The following is an 8,173-nucleotide window of genomic DNA, read 5'->3' on the forward strand; positions in this document are numbered from 1 at the left end:
ACACAGAGATGTTGGTGCATACATCTCTAATCCATATGTATCTGATTATTACTACTCATAATCAGTTGCACTTGGATCCTAGGCACCTGTGTATGTCTATAAAGTCATTGGGTAGATTTCAGTGGTAATGTTTATCACCTCCACTAATTAACATGACATAAATTTTCCCATGCTTCCTCCTCTAATATAATACATTTTTTAAAAATTTGTTGATTTTCTTTTGTGTGTGTGTGTATATATCACACAAAATATCCCAAACTATCTCATTTGACTATACACCCACTTCCCAGATGGCACCCTCCAGGAGCCTTCCTCCCCCCTAGTAGAGCCCTGTTACTGTCTGCTGTGTTGTCAGCACCCCAGCCCTTCCTCACTACTTGCTCTTCTGGTGAATCTAGTCAGCCTATAGAGAGGTCTTTGTTTTAGGAGGGTCAGTTTCTCCTCATCTATCAGTAATCAGTTGTCAATATTCCTTTAGATAAGATTGGGGTCTACTGTTCATTTTCCCATTTCTATGCTGGATTACTACCTGGGAGTCCCTTTGGCCACCCTGGCCAACACCTCAAAAGAAGTTATCTCCTATCTGGCATTGTTGCTTATTATGTAGCCTTTAGCTATGCATATGGACTCTTAAGAAATTATATTGGCCCCTTTAATTCTTAAGGTCGTTTGAGGATCAGTTCCTCAGGGGTCACATGGGCTTGGGAGGATACCCCGGCATCTTTCTTTTACCAGTTCCACCTATGTGAAGATAAGTCAAAGGTCCTGCTGACCATGGTTGGCTTTGCTTGGAAGCATGGAGGAAATGATTCCTATGTGTTGACCCTCCTCTTTGTAGACTGGACACTGGTTCAGTGGGCTCTCCTCAGCCTCTTTGATCAAGAGAATAGGTGACCGACCATGATTACAGGACATTTTGAGAGATTCTCATAGTCCCCTGGAACTAGTAAATCTAGGCGGGCAAAGAGCAAAAACTGTCCTTTATGTTCCTCTGACCAAATTATTATGGGCCTCAAAGTATGTCTGTTAAACATCCAAGAATGTTAGTTCCACCATTCTGGTACTTTTAATTACTGTGTGTCATGTAGATAAGTCTTGGGCAAAGACCAATTGTTCTCTGATAAACTTTACCTAGACATATATTTCTTGATCTGCTATGTATAATTTGTCAGTAGGTTGTATGACTAATATGGTTCACTCTGGTTTTCAAACCTAGCAAGGCATTATTTATCTCTCACAGTCTCACACCTCCATCATAGTTTTCCCACTTAAGGTACCCCAACTTCCCCACTTTCTCACTTAATAATAACCTACTCCTACAGTCCTACCTCTCTTGACCTCCTTCTTTCCCTTTATTCCCTAGGTTTGTTGTATACCCTTCCCTCCCCCGTTCCTTAAACTAACCCAATTTTTATCCATATCTCTCTTATTAAGGCCTGTTTCCTACTGTTCTTCTCTTTCAGGTTCTTTCTTTTCCTTTACCTCCTTGTTTCCTTTCCATTATCCTGGTTCCTGTAGTCATGTCTAGTTCCCTACTTGTTTATCAGAGTCTGGTTCTAGGATCCATGTATGAGGGAGAACATATGTCAATTTTTTTTTCTGAGTCTGTGTTACTTCACTTAGTATAACAACTAGATCCATCCTGCGAATTTCATGATTTCATCTTTCTTTACTGCTGAGTAACACTCCACCATACAAATAAACCGCATTTTCATTATCCATTCGTTAATTGTGGGACACTTAGGTTGCTTCCATCTCTTAGCTATTGTGAAAAGAGTAGCAACAAACATGGATGTAGAAGTGTATTTTCAATAGGATGAGTTCTTTGGGTATATGCCAAGGAATGGTATAACTGCATTATGTGTGAGCGCGCGTGCTGGGCGCACTCCTAGAATGGCACGGCAGGTCCGCAGGCTTCTCTGCCGCTTCGGGTCCTGTGTCTCTGTCCGCCGCTCCGGTGCTGAAAGTCTCCACTGCTGGAGCATTGTCCAGCCGAATCCAGCCCTTAATTCACCCGTGTACTTTCCTCAGGAAGTGAGGTCCACTGGCCATTGGACCACGTGGGAAGAGTATGAGGATGGCGAAAGCTAGGATGTCCGCAAGTCGGTAATGGAGGAGTGCGCCCCCCGGAGAGGCTGGGTCCGCCAGTAGTAAGACACAAGACTCAAGACTCGGCTTAGTTTGTGTTACAGCTTTATTAAGTGTCTCTGCTCTCAGTGATTCAGCAGCTCTGCGACCCAGCTCTCTGAGACCCAGCTCTCTGATACTGAGAGAAAGACTGGGATATTTATACCATGGGGGTAGTGGTAAAAGCTTTGGCTGTTAGATACTTTGTGAAGCATTCTATTTACATATGGAAGTGGGTTTCTGCCAGACTACTGACTACCTGAAAAATCACACAGGAAGGCATGGTATTCCTGGAGCCAGAGGCCATGTTTATGTTTAGAGCATTTGTGGCGGGCACTTCAAAAGGAGTCAGGAAGGATGCCAGGTACTCTGCTGAAAGGAGTCTCAGCACATGAATCCGAGCAGCATGAGCTGTCCAGATGTGAAGGGACTTCTACTTCACAGCAGGGGCCCCCAACACTGCATCAAATGGTAGGTATATTTGTAGTTTTTTAAGAGTTCTCCACACTGCTTTCCATAGGGATTGAACAAGTTTGTAGCCCCACCAGCAGTGGATGAGTGTTCCCCTTTCCCCACATCCTCTCCAACATCTGGTATCATTTTTTCTCTTGATCTTAGCAAGTCTGACTGTGGTAAGATGAAATCTTAAAGTAGTTTTAATTTGCATTTCCAGAATTATTAATGATGTTGAACATCTTTTAAGATGTTTCATAGCCATCTTTATTTCTTCTTTTGAGAACTCTCTGTTCAGATCCTAAGCCCATCTTTTAATTGGGTTGCTTCTTGTCTTGATTTGCTGTTTTTTGAGTTTGTTATATATTCTGGATATTAAACTCTGTTGGATGTATCACTGGTGAAGACTTTCTCCCATTCTGTTGGTTTTCTGTTCGCTTCCCTGGTTGCCTCCTTTGATGTACAGAAACTTTTTAGTTTAATGAGGTCCCATTTGTTAATTCTTGCCCTTGTTTCATAAGCAGTTGATGTCCTGTTTAGAAAATCCTTTCCTACCCCTATATCTGTTGGGAGCCAAAAGGCCAGAAGAAAAACATCTTTATGGCAGCTTTATGGTTTCCTGCACATCTTTTGATCCATTTGGAACTGACTTTTTTGCAGGGTGAAAGATAGGGGTTTAGTTTCATTCTTCTACAGGTGGAGATCCAGTACTTCCAGCACCATTTGCTGAACATGCTTTCTTTCCTCTAGTGAATATTCCTGGCCCCTTTGTCAAATATTAAGTGGCTGAAATTACATTGACTCATAGTTGGATCTTCAATTTTGTTCCATTCATCTATGGGTCTATTTTTGTGTCAGTACCATGTTGTTTTAATGACTATAGCTCTGTAATACAGCTTGAAATCTGATGTTGTAATCCCCCCGGCATTGCCTTAGTGCTCAGGGTTGTTTTGGCTATCTGAAGTTTTTGTCCTTCCACATGTATCTTAGGATTTTTTTTCCAATTTTGTGAAAAATGTTATGGGGATATTGATTGGCATTGCATTGAATCTTTAAGTGACTTTTGGTAGGATGGTATTTTCACAATATTAATTCTTCCAATCCATGAGCATGGGAGGTGCTTCCATCTTCTGATGTCTTCCTCAATTTCTTGTGATTTCTTAAATTTTTCATAATCTTTGCTTGGGTGGTCTAGTTTGTCCACTTTATCTTCCAGTCTTGATACTCTGCTTTCCATTTCATTCATCCTATTTTTGAGGCTTTCTCTTGTCGTTGCTGATTGGCTTACTGAGTGTTTCACTTTCTTCTTCATTTCAGCCTGAGTATTCTTCAATTATTCTCTTTTCTGGATTCACTCAGAAGTTTATCCCCATCTTCCTTCAATCCTTTCCTTTTTTTGTTTGTTTGTTCTTAAAATTCACTGAATTCTTTTTATCATGTTTATAATTGTTCTTTTGAGTTCCAAGTCCTGCATTATCTCTAGGGGGTTCTCGTTGTACTCCTCTAGAGGACTATTGGTATTTGGTGGGGCTATATTATTTTGGATTTTCATGTTAATTTTTTCTCTGTGATCTTGACATGTGAATTTCTTTTATAGTTTCTAATTCTTCTGTGAGACTCAAGCCTTCAAGTTTAGGTCTGCTTCTCTTTGTGAACTTTATGTGTCTTTGTGGTTTACTTTTCAGGCATGAAAAGATGGTTCCTAAGTTTCTGGTTCTCTCTTTTGATTTTATATTGAGTGGCCAGCTTGCTTTTGTCTTCAAGTTCCCACAGAGGCCCAAGTCAGATGAGGATCAGATGCTCTGAGGTTTTCTCCTAAAGTCTCGATCCCTCCAGGAAAGATTTTGGCCTCAGGAATTTGGGGGTTGGACTGGCTGGAAATTTGGGGGTTGGACTAGGGAAGATGCTGGTCTAGGGCAGCTGGTGGCCATACCACCCAGAGATGTAAAAGAAGATGGGTGCAGAAAGTGATCCCAAGGGCTCCTGGTGACTGCACTGAGGAGTTGGGTTGGTCTGGATGCAAAGGATCAGGAAGAGGAAAGGTCAGCCCTGGTGTCCAGGAAAGAGACCTATGGGTCATGCAGGCCCAGGGAGGCAGAGGGAGGTGAGGGTGGAGCCAGGCCCAGAAGCAGTGCTCCTGGGGACCAGAGAACTCACTGAGTTTGTCTGGATGCAAAGGATCAGGAAGCAGTGGTGGGTCCCCAGGTGTCTGGGGAGCCATGACAAGGAATGGGATAAGACCCAGGCTAGGAAGAGAGACCAGCAGGGCAGATGGGAGGGTGAATGAGGCTGGGGGAGTCAAGACGTGGAGGGTGCAACGGACTTACCCAGGAGAGAGAGGCCTGAGAAAAGTGACTAACACATTACCCTACTCTTGGTACCAATTTCTGTCCTAGTTTGTTTCTCCACTGCTATGACAAAACACGCTGACCAATACCAACTTGGGGAGAAAAGGGGTTACTCAGTTTACATCTCCCATGTCACAGTATATCAGGGAGCCCAAGGTAGGAACTTAGGGAAAGAATCTGGAAGTCCAAGCTGGAGCACAGGCCACGGAGGAACTCTACTTACTGGCTTACTCCCCTGGCCCCTGCTTAACCTGCTTTCATATGTACAGAGGCCCATCTGCCCAGGGGTGGCACCACCAGTGGGATGGACTCTGCCACATCACTCATCAATCAAGAAGATGACCCACAGACATGGCCACAGGCCAGTCCTATGGAAGAAATTCATCAGTTGAGGCTCCCTCAACCCAGGTGTGTCAAGTTGACACTAAAGCTATCCAACACAAATATTGAATATTAACTCTATTCTTGTGGAAAATTTAGCAATACAGCATAATACTGCTAATCCACTATGGTGTGTTAGAGCTCCTGTACTTGTCTCACATGATTAAACCTTACTTCCCTTTTGTCCATTGCTCCTCCCTTCCTTGTGTCTATGCCACCACAATGGCACTCTGTGACAATGAGTTTGAATATGAGTCTACATGTAAGTAAGATAAAGCCACATTTGCATTTTTGTTTATGGCTCATTTCACAAGCATAATCTTCCACAGTTTCATACATGTTGAAGGATTAACTCCTTTTAAAAGTCAACTAATTGGATATGTGTAGCTATTTTGTATCATATCTCCTTTGTTAGGTCATCAGTTGATGGACACTAAGACATTTCTCAAATTCAGTATGTGAGTGATGATGTGATGGGTATGGGTGTGCCGGTGTGTCTTTGAGATCCATCTCAATTGAATTCTTTGAGTATGAAATGAGGTTTCTTTGAATTTTTGAGAACTCACCATACTCTTCTGTTGTGTAGTACTCATCCTGGACCCAGTGACAGACAAAACTAAGGATACCACCAAGTCCAACTTAGTGAACCAATGAGTTTTTGGAAGGTTATTTATAGGAGTATAGATGAAGTGTTACTTTAAAGATCTGAAATAACTCAAAGAAGCTGCAATACCCAAAATCCACCCCAGCATGGATGATGGCCCAGGAAAGCAGGAAACAGAGTGTATTATGGAGAGATGGCTCAGCCTTTAAGAGCACTTTGTATTCTTTCAGAGGACCTGAGATCAGTTCTCAGTATCCTCTTATAGCTGTTCACAACCGCCTGCAACTCCAGCTCCAAGGACACCTCTGCTTCCATCGGCACCTGCATTCACATGCACATATCCACACAGAGACATGCATGCATAATTAATAATAAAAAAAGTAAAACCTAAAAAAAGAGACAAATCCATGATCTACCAATAGAGCCAAGATCAGGGCTAAGAACATGTTGCTAGACAGGTCACAGATCATAGAGGAGAGCCTACAACTATTATCCTGCTAAATGGACATAGTATTAAACTGACTCTTAATGACTTGTAGTTATACTCATAGATTAGTACATCTCTCAACTCTCACCAGAGAAACAACTTCTTGCAACAGACAATCATTAGCACAGAAATACATAAATGGTAAACATAAAAAAAGTAAATAATGTAGAATGCTCAGGCCTAAATAGGACATCTATATCACAATCTCTCTTCCCATTACTCAGGGATCATTGTAGAAGAGCGGACAGAAAATTGATAAGAGTCAGAGGTGATAACAAGTGAACCATGGTTTTATTATGCAACAGGGCAGTTGCACATAGGAATTCACACTGCTTGTGAATGCATGCAGAAAACCAATGCACACCCAAGGCAGACCAAAGCCCAGCATTGCTGGAGGAGATGGGCAAGAAGCCCCAACATTATTTTAGGAACTGTTGGCAATTGATAGCTGATTGGAGAGAGTCAGTTTTCATTAAAGGTGTGATGCCAAGCAGGTTGACCAGACTCAAGGCATGGACCCACACCCAAGTGCATTTAGAGAACAGAAATTAGACTTAATAGGTATGATGGCTAACCCTGGGTGTAAACTTGACTGGATCTGGGATTAACAGAAACGAGAGAGATCTTCTTGAGTGGATCACCTGAAGCTGGAAGATACACCCTAAATATGGGTTTTACTTTCTGATGACAGCCATATAAAAGGCCATGGCAAAGAAGAGCGTTTGCTTTTTGTCGCTTGCCTTCTTCTCATTGGTGAGTTCGCCTTGCTGCTGTAAACTGAAGACTAGTTGATCTTTTGGAATTCATCAGACATTCAGCACCAGATTGGGACTACTGAGACAACCAGCCTCATGGACTGAGAGACTATGGATTCTCAGGCTCTACAGTGTGATGCATCCATTGTTGGACTACTCCGACTATCCTGTGAGCTAATCCCTATATATATATCCCTATACATATATATGCATTCTGTGGGGACCTAAAAGCCCCACCTTGGATAGGTCCTAGAGGAAGTTACAGGGGGCGTGGCCTGGCTTGCTTTGAAATTCTGAAGAATACTTCCACACTGCTAAGGAGTGCATAATCAACCCATGACCATCCTTAAGATACACCCTCATGGGGGGAGGGGGGAGTTCCAGGTACCTTTATAATCTTTGGAACACTTGCAATAAATGAGTCCCTGCTTGACTAGACTCCCTGATGCATCTGAGTGTCCCCGGGTAATGTGAGCGGTGTGGGCTGGCAAATGGTGTGCTTACTCATCCCTGATCCTCACCTCGCCAGGGGTCGCAGGTTCGAGTCCTGGCATCTGGCGCTTAACGTGGTGCTCGAAGGAAGGTGAAAAGAAGAAAAGAAGTAAGAAGAATCAAAAACAGATTGGGGCCAATAGAGGAGGTTCAGGGTAAGCAAGACCCTAAAAAATGGGTAACACAATTTTTATGTTTGAAGACCCAGCACTTAAAGTGCTGAGAGATATGCTTAAAAGCAGGGGATTGGATTTGTTAGATCCCATAGCCCAAAAGGTTTGGGCAGAGGTGATTCATTTGGCTCCTTGGCTACTTGGGGCTAATGTTTTTACTGGGGATACATGGGAACATGTGGAATGTCTAGCTCAACAAAGGGAGGTTCAATTGGTGGTTGATACACCGCTGGAGTTCTACCCTATTATTTTGGCCTTAAAGGCATGCTTTCTGCCCGAGAGCCCTAAGCCCTTGGTGCCACCTCCTGATGTGCCTTCAGAAACCCTGGCATGGGAATCATGGGAAGGGTTTG

The sequence above is a fragment of the Nannospalax galili genome, unplaced genomic scaffold (genome assembly GCF_000622305.1).
Source record: "Nannospalax galili isolate Female #2095 unplaced genomic scaffold, S.galili_v1.0 scaffold496, whole genome shotgun sequence".
Classification (NCBI taxonomy): domain Eukaryota; kingdom Metazoa; phylum Chordata; class Mammalia; order Rodentia; family Spalacidae; genus Nannospalax; species Nannospalax galili.